This window comes from Emydura macquarii, unplaced genomic scaffold (assembly GCF_026122565.2).
Source record: "Emydura macquarii macquarii isolate MOO-44397 ecotype Brisbane River unplaced genomic scaffold, CSIRO-AGI_Emac_v2 contig_2422, whole genome shotgun sequence".
Classification (NCBI taxonomy): Eukaryota; Metazoa; Chordata; order Testudines; family Chelidae; genus Emydura; species Emydura macquarii.
In genome coordinates this window covers 9,861,413-9,878,613 of record NW_027132559.1, presented here as the reverse complement: position 1 = coordinate 9,878,613, position 17,201 = coordinate 9,861,413, and the positions used below count along the sequence as shown (strand labels likewise).

Genomic DNA, 17,201 nt, shown 5'->3' with positions numbered 1-17,201 from the left:
AGTGACATAAATTTATTTACACATACATACATTTACACAAAGACAAATGGATAAATAGATAGTATAGATGGAATGGAAGAACACTGCTATTTTAAATTTAAGGGCTTGTCATTGACATTAATTTAGATATAGTATTAGCAAGGCTCTTAAAGGTCAGGTTTCCCCTGGAGCATTAGTTTACCCAGGACGTTTTTACAGATGATGTGCTAAAGATGTAATGCATCTCATAACTACATCTTGGCTTCATTTACTTGATTCATCAAATACCTTTCTTCTCAAAACTGAGCATTCTATGACACGTCATATATGAGATGTGGGAAGACAGCCTGTTAATACTGTGTCAACCACAACTGATATTTTATTAGAGGTATGTAAAAAGGATAGAGAAAAAAGCTACAGAGTGGACTACTGCTTCTGAAAATAGCAAAGAGACAAGGTAGGTAAGGTAATATCTTTTATTGGTCCTTGTCTCTCGTATATCCTGGGACCAACATGGCTACAGCTCTGAAAATAGGGTCATCCATTGCTTGATATACAGAAAATAGTTATGAATGGCAGTTTCTCCCTGTGTGGAGAGTGGCAGTCTCAGGATGCTGGGTGCTTGGTGGTATTAGTGGCTGAAAAGCATGATTACTACAGGCACAGATGAGTTGCAAACTGGTCATGTTGTGCATAAAAGCATACCGTTTACAGCCAAATGATATTTTCTGGATTCATGCAAAGTTATAGGTGGTTAAGTGCATTATCACAAAGAGAGAGCTTAATTCCTGCAATTATCCTCTGGCCTCCTGCTAACAAGGATCCTTAACGTGTTTTACTGGCTCTTACAGGCTGAATATGAATACAGTAGTTGACTGGAAACCAGAAAGGGTCCATTCCTGTGGTTAGTAGGATTGTTTTCCTCATAAGAAGTGGTTTGTTTTTCTTATTTTACATAGACCTCACTATGTTGTAACACCACTTTGGACTCGAAGCTATTCCTATTGGAACATTCTACCCTTTTCAATGGGAATATTACCTAAGGATCTGTATGTAGTAGAGTATGACCTATTCTCAGTAACGAATCAAGATTTGAATTCTTGGTCAAATTACAGCAGCACGGACCCATAGATAGGGCACTGGATGGGGAATCAGGAAACTGAGGTTCTCTTTTTCTTTCTGCCATTAACTCACTGTGTGACCTTGGGCATGTTACTTGGCCTCTTTGTATCGGTTTTCCATCTGTAGAATTGGCTTAATGATCCTAACTGCTTTTTGTAAGGCCTTTTCAGATCTTTGGATGAAAAGTGCTATAGAAATGCAAAGTATTTATCAGCTTTGTGCTTTTAGTGGAGCAAATCCATAGACAGAGTTTGACCGCTTAATTGGGGGGGAGGAGGGGAGGGGTAGCCACTGTTGGCAGCTCATGACCACCTCAGCCTGTTTGGAGAGGCTAGCCCCCTGACCTGCCCCTTCCGCCTGAAGTCCCACCCCTTCCATCCTCTCTCCCGTCATAGCCCCAGGCCTGTCCTGAGTGTCCCGAGCACCAGGCACGAGCCAGACTGGCTGGGTGTGCAGTGCTGGAGTGCCCCAGCACCAGTGGCAGGCAGCCCGAGTGCCCCCAGAGTCCGTGCCCCAGTGCTGTGCTGCCCCAACCCACCCTAGCCCCCCCAGGCTGGCCGGCCGCCCCCGGCCCCCGGAGTGCCGCCAGCCCACCCGAACCCCAGGCTGGCTGATGGCCAGCTGCCCTCTGGAGGGCCGCTGGCTTGGGCGCCCCCAGTCCCCGGAATGCTGCTGGCTCATGCCGGGCCACAACATCAGCCCACCCTGCCCTGCCTCCAGGCTGGCGCCACCAGCCCAAGCACTCCCAGCTGCCGGAACGCCATCGGCCTGCGTTGCACCGGCTCACCTGAGTGCTGCTCCAGCACCCCCGGGCTAGCCTGTAGCCAGCTGGCCTGCTGACCCGCCCTGGCCTTGGCCTGGCCAGTCTGCCCCAACCAGCTACCTGACTCCTGACTGGTCCCCTCTCCCAGCTGGGAGGTGAGCAGGCGGGCTGCAGCCTCCTGCCTTCTGGCCAGTCCTGGCACAAAGCCAGGACCCCGGCAACAGCAGCCCCCTCCCGCCTGGTCCCAGCATGCAGCCAGGAGGTGAGCTGCAGCCGCCTGCCTCCCAGGCGGTCCCCACACCCAACCATCATAAATTGGGGGGGCAGTGCCCCCCATGTCACCCCCAAACTCCGCCCATGGGCAAATCCTATCCAGTGCTGCAACCTCTGCTGAAATATGAGGCCTGAAACACAGTAGAATGGGTGAGAATCCACTGGATGGGTAATGGCAGTGGGTTATGAGTAGCTGACAAAAGGGATGTGTGTCCTCTTCCGAATTGTGAAACTGTGCTCTGTGTGGTAGTCTCACTGATTAAATCAGTGGGTTTTTTGGCAAGTAGAGTTGGTTGCTCTGTCAGCACGGATCCCACTGGCCAGTTCCCCTCACTCAGATACCCCATGTAGGGATGTGAATTCAGAGGCTATTGCAGTTCTGAGAATGTGGAATAACATAGGATTAGGATTTTGTTGTCTGAAAAGCATGCCTGCACCAAACCTGTTTGTTCAAGCACAGTGCAGGGGAGAGGATTTGATAATGTGTGTCCTTTGTCCACACTTCATTCTTAGAACTCAGAGGCAAAATATAAACTCGCTTTTATTTGTTCCTGGAATTGCCTCTTGTGTGAATTGACAGTAAAACAACATCACTCTTGAAGATCTTTAGACAGTTCTGCTCCTGAAGCCTAAGAGCTGCTGTTATAAAAACCCATTTAAATACTGAAACTGTTTCAGAATTTACAGAGGTTTGAATTTATGATTGATTTTTAAAGTGATCCATGTTTAAATATTGAAAGGGAATAAATAGTGTGTTGTTCAGACAATGAACTAGTTTTTAAAGTCAAATGACTTGAATGGAGAACAGTCTCATGGGGGTTGAAATAAGAATACAATTTCCCAAGTTCTCGTACACATTGCAGTATACCTCATTTGAGCATCGTGCTGCAGTATTTTCTTAGATTTCACTGAGGAGAGAAAAGAGGGATTCTTTACCTGTACTGTAATGTCTGATATGACTTCTATTAGCTGATTTAAAAGAAGAAAATGCATTGAAAATATTGAATCCAATTTAATATTTTTTCGGGATAATGGAAGTTCAACAGAAAGGTATAATAAGAAAAGAATTAGGGTAGCTATCTTAAGATAGAGTCAGGGGAAAGAAAAATATTACAAAATTAGCATAGAGATGTGGTAAATGAAATATGGCATGAAGAGAGAGAGCTATATAATTGGTGGAGGCTGGTCTATGGGACTTGGATTATCAACACATGAACTATTATCTAGAATTGCTCACCAAACTCCTTTTAATTTTTTTTGTGATTTTCTTTATTTGGCTTGTATGCCTCAAAAATTGACTATCTGTGTAACTCGTGTAACATACACACTGTCTTATATTTATTGTAAATGCTGTTAGTCTGTGCACTTGAGTTTTTCTTGGTGTTGTGGCTCTGTCCTCTCAATTGGCTATATAACATTTAGTGAAAATCTTGTATTGGAAGCACCAAGAGCTACATTTGAGGACTAGATAAAATATAAAATGAGTAAGTGTGCTTCTGTCTTACTGACCTTAATATTAACATTCCTTGTATGCTTTATTTGCAAGCTTACTTTTCACTTTACTAATACTTGAGGGCATAATTACTTTAATTGACTAATTGAGTTGATAGTCACTTGAGCATAATCTCTATATATCTTTTTCCTTAGTATAGGGCCAGAATAATGGATCAACATGTCATTGCTCTTCCTCTAAACTTGACCCAGTCCACTTGGGTTTTGGCTTATCTTAAGGAGTAGGAGAAACTGCAGCTGATGTGCCAGTGCTGCTTGTTTCTTTTAAAATAGTGCTTCTGAAGCAAGGCTTTTCAGCAAACAGAAACTGATTTATTATATCTGGGACTTTCCTGTGGTGTAAAATTTTTGTGGTGAAGCCGCTATTATTACTGGAATGTATCATTATGACTGCTGGTGCAAGAGTTGAAGGTAAACTGTATATGCAGTATTATGTGGTAGTCTGTACTAATTAATTTATCGCTTTTATTTGCTCCCATTTCTTGAACACACAGTGGAGTAGGTTTTCAGTGTAAATTTACTCTTTTGTCTCTAGTTTGTCGGAACCAGTCACTTAAAACATATTGGGGACCTGTGACATTTTTTTCAAGGTCACTAGGTCACTGATTTGAAACGTTTGTTTCGAGGCCAATGGATAACTAGTTGATGCAATCAAAAAACAAACAAACAAACCCCATGACCACAGTGCACATATATAGGTCATTGGCTTTTGAATGTTACCATCATAGATAAACTGTTAGAGAATTGGTGGAGCTTTTCTCAGGAGAGTTATAATTTAATTCAGACAGACTCAGGAAATTATAATAGCTATGGAAATTTGAGTAACAGGCATTTTCTAAAAAGAATAATTTGATTGGCTGAAACAAGTTGCAGTTCTGAGGCTCTCTGTTAAAACACCCATAAGGACTTAATAGCCAATTAGTCCAAAATTATTATGAAAAAAATTTCATAAAAGCAATAACTTCAGAAAACTGTTAGAGGGAACAGCCACAGAGCTTGTGTGGTTGAAGATATACAGCAAATGGGTGACAGTCATTTGTGAATTATTAAATATTTTCCTCTCTTGTCAGCCAAATCCTCTCCCTGGTGCAAAATCAGAAAATGGGGCTTTTGGCAGCAAAGTTTACACAGAAGTCAGGGGAAAAGGGAACTGAACTCTGCCCTTTGCCCAGTGACTGATATTGCAGCCTTGTGGCAGCTGAGGGGACTTCTGGCAAATTAATCTACAAGCCCACCTATAGCATCCCTCCAAAACTCCTGTACAATTAGAATGATTTAGTTCAGGTGGGGTTCTTGCAGGTTGTTGATCCCCTGTACAGTTCTGTAGATCCCGTTTCTCCAGTGCAGAGTGGAATTGTGCCATTTCTTTGCATTCAGGGCATTGCACAGCCCTCACCTTGGCTAAAGGATATTATCTTGTTTGCCTTGCAGCTACTATTAGAGTTTGTGGCAATAAACTGTGGAAGTAGAAGTAGGAGACTTGCATCAACAGCACTGCAACTGTTTTTTTACAACAGGACACAAGTGTGACATTCAGTGGATCCAGAGAGCCCGATATTTGTTGCTGGGTTTTATTTATTTTTTTTTGTTTCTTTTACTGGATTGGTCATTAGAAATACTCAGTTTGTTTTTGCATATACTGAACTTTGAGTATTGAGCACATGATCCTATAGATCATGGACGCTGAGGTGCACCATACAAGGCTGGATCCTCAGCTGCTGCAAATCATCATAGCTCTGTAGGTGTCACTGGAGCTATGCTGATTTATATCAGCTAAAGAGGTGGCATGAAGTGTTACTTTACCAGTAAGAATACCTAGAGATAGAGAGACTTTGTTCCTAGCAAGCTCAGGAACGGATAAAGAGTAACTTGAAATTCTAGAGAGAATATCATTGAGGACATTTTAAGGAAAGGTCAGCCCAGTGTTTGCTGAAATGGAATATCAGGTGTGTTGAATGCAGCCTCTATGGCCTGAGGGCCCTGGTAAATCACGTACGACCATGTTGTATGTCACTGAGTCTTGGTTGGAGCACAGGTCAGGCCAAGGGGCTATTTGAAAGATGGATCAGTTTGTGATAACAGAACAACAGTGACATGTTGTTCTAATAAAGTCCATGAAAGAAAATGCAGAAATACGATAAATACGACATATGGGTCTTGCAACCTTAATTTAACCTTAGTGAAGTTTTTTTTTTGTGTGTGGAAATATATATCGTATTGTATGGCTGAGTGTAATCCATTGAATGGTTTATGGACATGCTCCTCCAGGGAGTGTTAAACAGTCACTACTGAGTGCTAGATTTTGCATTTGGATCTGTGATTTAACTGAAAAAGGTGCAAAAAATGATTCATTCAGCCAGTTGCCTACTGGTTACACATCTGAGGCTCAAGATCTTCATTTGTTACTTTAACATTAGTATAAATGTTGTAGACATATTGCTGGTTTTTAAAAAAAAAAAAAAGTGTAAAGGTCTCAGTTTCAAATAGGCAATGAAAAAATCTAAAGAAACAAAACAAAAACATTCCAAGATTCTGATTGAAATTGATTGTACTAGTCAACGAATGGCTGCAGAATTGCCTGTTTGAAACAGTAGCCAATGAAGAACTTACGTGTTTTGCTAAATCCACTCACTTTTGCTCTCATTTTCCCTCTTTTTGGGGACTAGCCACTTCAGATGCAGGAGCTATGCATATCAGGAGATGTGATGCTTTTTTGCTGGATGCTCGAATGGGATGGATTAATAGTTTGATTTAGAGGATTCTCGCAGCCCCCTTCATGCTTTAGGAGATTCAAAACACACTTGTGAAGGCAGAATAGACCTCTGGTATCTAATGCTGGCAGTGGTGATTATTATCATTGTCCAAATTATGAGATTTTGTAGTGCCCACAAGGCTGCTAGTAGGTGCTTCACAGAAAGTGTGCCAATGATAGGTCCCTAATTCAAAGAGTTTACAGCCTCAGTGGTAGGCTTGACAAACAAGTAAGGCTATAACTCAGGAGAAAAGAGAGAGCATTGAGGAGTAACATGAGTTGTGGATACAACTCACTTCACACAAACATACATCTTAGAAGTTAAAATGTGGTGTGTATGAAATACACTCATTTTTTATTTTTGTAGACCATGCTACAGAAGTGGGTCTTGAGGAGTTATTGGAATGAGGAAAGGGCTTGACAAATAGATTTTAGCATTCCAAGAATAAAAAGCTTTTTGTGGAGTAAAACCTGGAGATGTTTGAGAGACAGGCAAATAAGGTTGACATCACTGGAATGGAAAAGGCAAGGGAAATGCAAAAGGAGACCAGGTCAGAAATATGTATTGGAACTACTATAGCATGGCACTTAGACTCATAGACTCTAAGGTCAGAAGGGACCATTATGATCATCATCTAGTCTGACCTCCTGCACAATGCAGGCCATAGAACTTCACTCACCCACTCTACTTGCTTCCCTACATTGCCTTAGGCAGCTACTTGAGCTTTCACTGAAAGATTTAATTACTACTGTATTGACTCAGTGTGATGCACCCTGGAAAAATCCCATTGTCTGATATGAACCCTTAATAAAGCAAGGTAGAGTGAGAATATAATCCTTAACTGGTGCTGAGAAAGGGCTACTAGGATGATCAGAGGAATGGAAAACCTACCTTATAAAACGAGAGTCAAAGAGCTTGGCTTGTTTAGCTTAGCTAAAAGAAGGCTGAGAGGATTGTTCTCTATACATACATCAGAGGGATAAATACCAGGGAGGGAGAAGAGTTATTTAAATTAAGCACTAATGTGGATACAAGAACGAATGGGTGTAATCTAGCTACCAACTAGTTTAGGCTCAAAATTAGATGAAGGTTTCTAACCATCAGAGGAGTGAAGTTCTGGAAAAGCCTTCTAAGGGGAACAGTGGGGACAAAAAACCTAACTGGCTTCAAATCCAAACTTGGTTAAATTTATGGATGGGATGGTATGATAGACTGCCTACAATGGCATGTAGCTGATCTGCGACTGCCAGCAGCAAATGTCTCCAATGGCTGATGATGGTACACTAGCTGGAGAGGGCTCTGAGTTACTGCAGAAAATTCTTTCCTACGTATCTGGCTGGTGGGTCTTTCTCCATGTGCTCAGAGTCTAAATGATTGCCATATTTGGGGTCAGGAAAGAATTTTTCCCCGAGGCAGATTGGCAGGGTTTTTTTGCCTTCCTCTTTTGTATGGGGCATGAGTCACTTGCAGGCCTAAACTCGTGTAAATGGTGGATTCTCTGTAACTTGAAGTCTTTAAATCATGATTTGAGGACTTCAGTAATTCAGCCAAAGGTGATGGGGTCTATTATCGGAATGTGTGGGTGAGGTTCTGTGGCCTGCATTGTGAAGGAGTTCAGACTAGGTGATCATGATGTTCCTTTCTGGCCTTAAAGTCTATGAGTCTGAGTCTAATTATGAGTTTCCATCTTCTTCTGGATTTGTATCTAAAACGTAACATTAATCAAGCATATTTTTCTTTTTTTTAGCAGATTTTTAGAATAAGACAAAAGAGGAAAATAGTTTGAATGTAAGTGTCCAAGATTCCTATTCTGTGAATCATTGAGACCAAAGGCGGTAATAGCTGATTCAGATATGTTCTAGCTGATTATGTCAATTTGTATATTGGGGATCATTAGTAAATGTATAATTGACAATGTAAACCACAATGGCTGTAAACTGAGTGTAAGTGTGAGATGCTTATTTATAAGAAAAAAAAAAAAAGATTAAGCACTGTCTGGATAATAAATTAGGAAAAATAGTGTAAGAAGCATGTTTGCATTTAAACCTCCACATTCTGGATGTACAACGTACAATGTACAATTTTTCTCTGAAAATTCAGAAAACAGCTTAAGCCACGATTGTCAGACTTTGGCTCTTAAATGCATATTTGTTATAACATGTCCTAGTCTATTCACTAACAAATGACTCTCAGGCCAGGTCTACACTACAGAGTTAGGTTGACATAAGGCAGCTTATGTTGACCTAACTCCTAAGTGTCTATACTACAGCATTGCTCCCGTCGATGTAAGTCCCCCACTATACTGACTTATTAACTCCACCTCCACGAGAGAGGCATAGCGCTTAGGTCGATGTAGTTAGAGCGACGCAGTATCTACACAGACACTGCATTATATCTCCTGTAGGCACCATGCAGAGCTCCCTGCCTCCCAAACTGTCCCACTTAAGTCAGTGCAAGCATTCCTGATTTGGACACACACGACCGGCAGAAGGAGGGTAGTGTCAATTTGAAAAACTGCAGTAATTACTACAGTGGCTGTATGTTGACTTAACATAGGTCAACTTAATTTTGTAGTGTAGACAAGGCCTAAGTGTTATTGCTCCACTTAGCAGGTAGCAAGGACCTTGTAAGGAGAGTCCTCCTACCCTTGGGAAGGGCAAAGAATAGGTGAAGGAAAGAGAAACGGGAGGAGGGGATGAAAAAGCAGAGGAAAGGAAAACATAAAGAGAAATAAAGGACAAGGATGTTGAAGAATAACATAGTAATTGCAGGGTCGTTACTTATCATGTCTCTCCTAAACATTTTAAACTCTTCAACCAAGGAAAAGGTAAGAAAATTCCCCACCTCCTATGCAAACAAAACACCAAAATTAAATTAAAATTCTGCATAAATCAAACTATAGATGCAGATATCTAGAAAAAATGTTTCATAATGAAGCCTATCCAACTAACCAGAACATTCTGTGCATAATATACATACATTATGTATTTTTCTGAAATAATGTGGAATAATACCATAGGTTATCGTTTGATCTGAATGTTCGTTATATAATTTTCCCAAGTGAGGAATACTTTGACTGTTTTGCATGCAAAACAATTGGTTAGGATATAGTTTCCTGACTGCCTTTTTTTGCAGTGTGAAAAGATGCTTTTTCCCATACTCTGGAAGTTTCTTGAATAGAGATATTATTACAGTGAAACTGTGTCGCTTCATTGTACTGTAGTTCATTTAGTCCCAGGTGTACTATGTGTGTGTTCGGTATAAGAGAGGGCATGGGAGTCCTGCCAAGTGCTTCGGGTTTTCTTGGCCCTCTGCCTAAGTGCTACATTTTTCTAACTTGTGAAATGAATTTCAACTTGTAACCTGTGGCACTTTCAAGGTCATAATTGGAAGGTGTCAGGTGTGCTTTAAGAATTGCTCAACAAGGACAGGGTCTATTAAAAAAAATTCTTTTTTTTTTAATAATTGCTGGCTAACAAATAGCTCAAAAGCAAACTAGCATGAACTCTTCAACACCTCTCCAAATTCAACAAAACTGACATTTATAGCTTTATTGTAGCGGAGACATGGCATTCGGATTCAGATTGTTTGGACTGCAGAGTGTCAGTATAAATAGCTATGATTGACTTTTGCACGGAGCACATCTGGAAGCAATTTATAGCATTCCAGCTAGATTAAAGCATGTTTTAAAGGAATTTCGCCAGCTCTTTTTTTCTGGCTATGGTGAATAAAGTTTCAAAGAAGGTATAGCTGCTGCTCCTGTTAATGTGGAGTGTAGTGAAGTCAAATTAAGGGCAAATGGGGGGGAAAAGTCAGTGTATTTTTTTCCCCAAAATAGCAAAACATTGAAGTGAGTGTTATTGGATCATTTTCTTCTCACTGGAAAGTAAGATAAAGCATCTGACGCCAGGATACTGTTCACTGAAAATTAGTAAACTAAACCTTGATTAACAGGCTGAGGAATTAACTTGTGAGCAAAGATTTATTTAAAAAACCCAACCTGAATATTGGCTAATGGTGACTAATCACTTACCTACATTTGAATGTTGTAAATTCCCAAAAAGGAGAGGAATTGTTTAGTGTGGTCCAATGAGACATAATTACGATAATATGAAAAAAATTATACGAAAGAAATTTAAGCTGAATATGAAGGAACGTTTCTTAATGGCTTGATCTACTGCACATTGTCACACAAGAGAACTGGGAGAAGTCTCATCTCTTGTCACTGAAAACTGAACTAAATGCTGGAGAATACAATAGATTGTCAGGGAAATCTGGCGGCAAAATAGGCTGGTTGACCTCATAAATCTTTTCCGATTTTTGTAAAAATGTATTAAAAAAATATAACTTACTCATTTTGTTAAAATGTTTTTCACTGGTGAGCTGTAAATTGCATCACCAAAAATTGCTAAAATAGCATACAAACTTCAGTTGAGGAAAATTAGCTACTCATTGAATTTTAATTCACAGGAATTTTTTTCCCTGTGTTGTATGTACACATTGAAACTGTCAGCCTATGTTTGCTTGTGTGTTCTATTAACACAGTGAATGTGGCAGATTGGTTTTTGCTCTGTCATGTTTAATATAGAACATAATACAGAAAATAGGTAACACAGAGGCATCTTATTTTCTGTATTACTGCATCTGAAGAAGAGAGCTGAAGTCTCTCGAAAGCTTATGCCTGCAAATATTAAAATTGTTAGTCTTTAAAGTGCCACAGAACTCTTGTTGTTTTTGCTGTATACAGACTAACACGGCTACCCCTCTGGAACCATTGGTTAGTGACAGCAGAGGATGGGGGATTGTAAATGTGAGCTGAAAGTACTCCATTCTTTGGAGCTACTTTCAAAGGTAATAAGATGCAAAGACAGGAGCAAGAAAACAGAAACCGAAACTGTTTAGCCATATTGAATATAATCCTCAATGAATTTAAGGACAGATTCTGCGGGATCACCACTTTTGTGGTGGGAGGGGCCTAATCTGAGAATATGACAGGGACATCAGTGGCATCTGAGTAGCAAAGCAAGGTGGAATGTAGCTCTGTCATACTGGATCAGATGGGAGACCAAGTAAAAGCACTGTGTAGCTATTTCCGTTTTTAAAAAATTCACTGTAACTATAACTTAGGTCATGTCTATCTAGGAACACTCAAGAAAGTTCAGGTGAATCACCTGAAGGTGTGAAGTCAATGCTCAGAAATTAAAGTTTGTGAAACCTTCATGTAGATGCTCCGAAGTAAAATGGACTTACTTCTCTGCAACTTAATCCTCCTTCAAGGATCCTAGATGACCAGATCATTCCTTTTTTGGACTTTAAATCTAAGAATATCCTTGCTTGGACGATTTCATACTACATGGATCCAACAGAGTGCCATCCACAGAGACTATATCCAGAGTTCTGTTGTACAGTTACACAGAATGAGAGCATCCACATGGGTTTTAATTCACTTTAATTTATATGCATTAATTTCACACCTTTTAGTTGATTTGTCTTAACTTTCTTGAGTGTCCTCATGTAGACATAACCTTAATATGCACTGCACCCATCTGGCTTATTTTATACCAAATATAAAACAACATATGTTGTACAAACAGTTTCTCTTGTTTTGATCTGGTTTAATAATCTTGTTTCTGATTAGATTACTTGAGACTTAAACTGTTATTTGGGAATTTCATGCAGACTGTTCAGAGCGGTGAAACAACTTTCAACCTCTAAGAAGAGGTAGTGAAAGAAGAATGCCTGGAGCCTAACCTGCTTTGGATTTTCACTCAAAAGGGCATAGACGAAGGAGTCCTCTCCCGTAAGGTAGGCTGTAGTCTGACAGATGTCCATGTAATCAGATATTTTTTGTGCAAGAGCTAAATAAGGAAATGCTTATACTGTTTTGAGATTGGATCTTGTCTGATCCACTGTTACGTGTCTAGTCAATGATGTCTGCCTTGTCTGGGGCCATGTGTATTTCTTTTCTTTTCTTTTCATTCTGCAGCTGTAGCATTTGCCCATGGACTCCCACATTTCGCCATAGAATTGTGCTTCAGAATCTAAGATTTTAAAAATCTTTCTAGTTTCTGTATGTATTAAGATAACCATAAAACTGTAAATTCAATGTAAACCAATATACTGTTGTATTACTGAAACTTCAGACAGTCAGAAACTATAGCTGTGAGAGACTTGTACTGCCCCGATCATCCCAGTGACTTAGCTCTGAAAGTCTTTGGATGAAAATTCATATGACAATATTGCTAATTATTTATTTGCTGATCATGTTAGTAGAAATTACACGAATAATAAATGGTCTCAGCTGCTAACATTTAAGATGTGTTCTTCAAATTATGGCCTAGATATACCTTTAAAAATCTATTGTATTTGGTTGGCTGACATAGGTGTGATTGATTGGAACTTGGTAAATCTATTTTCTTGAAGCACAAGAAGAATATAGTCTGCAGCTCACTCTATCTGAAATGTGTTGACTGTGCCGTGCTATTAGGCGTAAAAAGCAGTAAAACTTTTTAAGCTAAGTTTTATCTGAAAATCGTGGTCCTAAGACTGGCAATGTTGCAGAAACAGTGGGAAATTTTTAATGAATGTCTAGATGACTTAGGAGTTAAGTCCCACTAACTTTCAATGGGACGTAGGCTTCTAAGTCACATAGATGCTTTTGAAAATGGGATTGAAGGTTCTTGCTTTGTCTGTGCGGGGGAAAAGAGGGATTTGGGTGAAGAAGGGAGTCTGGATCATATTTTTCAATGATATTTAGGATCTTAAAGGTACAAGTGGGCACCTAATAAGATTTTTTAAAATGCCTAAGCAGGGTACATGCTTTACTCCCACTGAATTGGTATCAGTGTGAGTTACCTCCCTATCTTGCTTAGGCACCTTTGAAAATCTCATTAGGCACCTATCTGTGTCTTTAGGTGCCTAAATACCTTTGCAAATCTAGCTACTATTCTTTAAATAATTAATGTAGTGATCTCTACTGATGATACAAGGTAGGGAACTGTATCTTGTTCTCCTGGCTTTTTGCTGTCACGTAGGAAACAGGCTGTTGGAATATGGGGCTTAATTTAGATCATATTCCATCCTTGATATTTATGCTGGATTTTCATTGATGTCAACAGTATTTGCACAAGTAGAACAATGGTATGATGTGACCCTGAAGGTATGGGCAGTGAATTTGCTCACAAAAACATGATTGCCACAGGACATCTCCATCTTAAATGGTATGACATTCTAGCAAATAAACACAGAAAAACCAAGGGCCTAATCCGCTGAATGCCTAGGGTGAAATCCTGCCTCCATTGAAATCAATGGCAAAATTCCCATTCACTTGAACATTGTCAGAATTTCACCTCTACCTCTAGTAGTAGTGTTTATTACCAGCTGTAGTCTCATTAAACCCAGTGGGACTTACCATAGAAGTAAGCACCACAGCTAGTATTTTTTGCAGGGTTAGACCCTAAAAGAATAACACACAACAAACTACAGTAATTGATTTATGTTGCCTGGTTATTTCATTGTTTTTTTTCTTGACAAGTTCATTGAATTGTAATTTTCTGAGAAGTGATAATATCCACAGAATAAAATAATGTTGGACTGAACAAGTTCAGAATACTAAATCATGAACAGTATTGCTGCAATGAGACTTTGTTCAGCTTTTCATTAGAGACTGTATTCTGTCATTACATGGCATCATTAGTTATGCTGATTGAAGCAGGGGAAACTTTAATGACCACTACAGTAGGCATTGGGATCATATTTTAACTTATGGATGTAAAATACAAAAATAATTGTTAGTACAGTATTATCAGGATTAATAGAGGCACTGTAGATTTTTTTTTATTACTCTTATACATAGATCTCAGGAATTATTCTTGTTAGGCATAGCATCGTAATGTTATTTTTCTATATTTTTTTTTAAAAGTTTTGACAAGATATTGTTTAATATTATTCATAACATTTTTAATGTTAAATTCATAATTTATCTTTGTGGAATATAATTATTTAGTAGTCCCATAAAAAGGATATCTGGTCATCTCTTAACAGGCTTATGTAGTCAAAGATGCATAAAATTTGCATTCTTACACAAGTGCCTAATTTATAAATAGCAATAAACATACCAGGCAATGTGCCAGGTACACTTCAGGGGCTTGTAAACTGGTAATGGTTGACAAAGGTTGTGAAAATTCTGTGTATTTTAATAATTAAAATATTGAGGTATTTTTTTGCCTGATCCAAAACCAGTTGGGAATGAATGGGAGTCTCTTCACTGACTTAAGGGCCTAGTTAAAAAAACACTGTATAATTGATTCCTGGAGTAACTTCTTTGAGTATCTCACAGTTATTCCTTATTTTATTGATTTTTTTTTTTTAAATGGACACATTCATTGGGGTTGAATTTGGCCCACTGCACGTATGTTTTATAGATAAATTAACAGAAAATACTGTTTTTAGTATGTTTTACCGATGCACTAACACATGCAAATATAAATGATGCCTTCTTCCCTTAAAGAAAGTATAATGTAAATTAGAGGCAACATTTTATAAGGGAATAGTTGAGGGAGGATGTGGGAGTTTGCTTAGTAACAGCCAGATTATATTTTAATATTTCAGAGAGGTTAGTTAAATGGCAGCCAAGGAGTTTTTTAAATAAATGAGACATTAGACTTATAACAAAGCAGTATAAATTATAATGATGATGATTACCCTTTCCACTGGCAGGCATATGTAATGTTTTATTTGTGTTTGAACTGAAGGAGTTTGATGTTGTATTTTAGAAACAGGTAGTGAAGAATTAATTGTTTCTTTATTAATATTAGTGAAGTTTAATGTTAATATATCCTCTAGCTTTTAAAGTGGATGTGTGGGTGACATTGTTCATAAGTACTTTTCAATTATTTTAACAGGAACCATATGTACAAAGGGTAGTTGAAGTGCAAGATATCAAGTCAAAGTAATTGATGCTATGCAGACCTTATATAGACTTTTCCATTTCTTTTTTAATTAAAGTTTCAGTCCAATGAAATCTTTTAAAGTAAATTAAAGTTAATCATCAGAAGGTAAAGCTGTTCTGTGGAGAGCATAAAATAGCTAAACCTCTTTTTCATATTGTGCATATATTGGTCTTTCAGACAACATTAATTGATTTATTTGTAAATGTACCATGTGAACTATTTGTGAAACTTAAAAAATGTTAGATATGAATCTTACTGGAGCAATAGTTATTCAGTCATGGATTTGAATCGATAATTGCTTAAGCAAATTACAGATATGTTATTGTATTGGTTTCAACTATGTAATTAAACTTCAAAAACTCTATTCTGCTATCTTTAAAAGGGAAATTTAAATTACTTTTCCCTTGTTTGCTGAAGTTTCACCATACCTTTTTTATTATAACGACTTTCCAGATGGAAAATATAACTGCTTGGAAAACATTAACCAAAAAGATAGACTTGGCTTTTTTTGTACACATGATTAAGTTTTGATGAGAGAAAGAAATGCTATTTACAACAAACAGCCATTAAAGTCCTCTATTAATATATATTTTTCTGTTATTAAAAATCTGTAATGTTTCTCTGAATAAGACTCTGGCACTTTTTAAATACAGTGGTGAGACAAGTAATCTTTTATGTTACTTAGAGATGTATCACGAAATGCTGTTGCTTGTCATCCATGCAAAGCCCATTGAAGTCAGAGGGTGAAGTCCTGGACCTATTGAAGTCAATGGAAAAACTTCCACTGAGTTAGTGGGGTCAGAATTTCACCCCAGAGGTATGTCTGAATAGGAATGGTTGTAAGACATTGGGATTAAAACGTGGAGGATCTGGCCAGACCTCCATTATATCAGATAAACTTGATGGCTGCTGCTGCTCATTTTAAAAAATCCTAATTATGGACAGACTTTGGGGAGTTGGGGAAAGGAAAAAATGTTGATGCACCGGACTGGGACTCATGACATTTTTGTTTAGTCCCTGATTGTGCCACAGACTTCCTGTGTCACATGAGGCATGTCATTCAGGTTGTAATTTTCAAAGGGACCTTTTGAAAACTCCAGCTATAATCTCTCTTTACTTGCGTTCCCCATCTGTAAATTGGGGTAATATTCTCTATCTCACCCCAAGAATATTGTGAGCATGTGTATTAAAGATTGCCAGTTGTTCAGATTCTACAGTGATGGAAGCCGCATGAAGCTGTTTAAATATCTAGCTGGGTTCAACAAGTAATTACTACCTCAACACTTGCATGGTCTTTAAGACCCTAAAAGCATTTTTTGTTTTTGGATAAGTAGATAATTCTAGGGAAAATGTAGACATTATTTCATGCTTCCGAAGTTGATATGGCACTCATTAACTGATATTTCATTGATGTGTAGTTATTAGTGAGGCCTTGTCTACACAATGCATTAGTCTGCACCAGGGGGGTATAAATTCTAGTGCACATTAGTATGTCGTGCACTAACTGGACCGTGTAGACCTTGCTGGCATGCACTGAGTTTCCTTATGCACATTAACATAGTACTGTTTGGAATAGTACTTTGACAGTGGCAGCACCACAGTGACACTCACTCTTCACTCTCAATCAAGGAGGAAGGGGAGGATCACTACACATCTATATGTCTCCTCTGCTTTTTGTTTATTTATGTGTAATGGTCTTTTGGGTTAGTTTGCTGTGATCTGTTAGAAGAATCGGAAAGGTCAAATAGGTAACTGTGAGCATACTTTGATCCCTTTTTCTTGAGTTTTCTAATCATGCTCTTTGCCACGGTAATATATAGTCACTGAAAAAAGGACCCTCTGGGGCAG

At 38.7% G+C, this 17,201-nt stretch overlaps 1 protein-coding gene across 9 annotated transcripts in view; it reads left to right on the top strand.

The window, feature by feature from the left end:
* Positions 1-17,201, top strand: part of RARB (retinoic acid receptor beta) — a 483,315-nt gene that overhangs the window by 95,002 nt on the left and 371,112 nt on the right. For all 9 annotated transcript variants that reach the window (XM_067561902.1, XM_067561899.1, XM_067561898.1 and 6 more), the window contains one exon: positions 12,082-12,207. The gene's annotated coding sequence lies outside the window, so the exon portion shown is untranslated. The remainder of the gene's footprint in view (positions 1-12,081; positions 12,208-17,201) is intronic.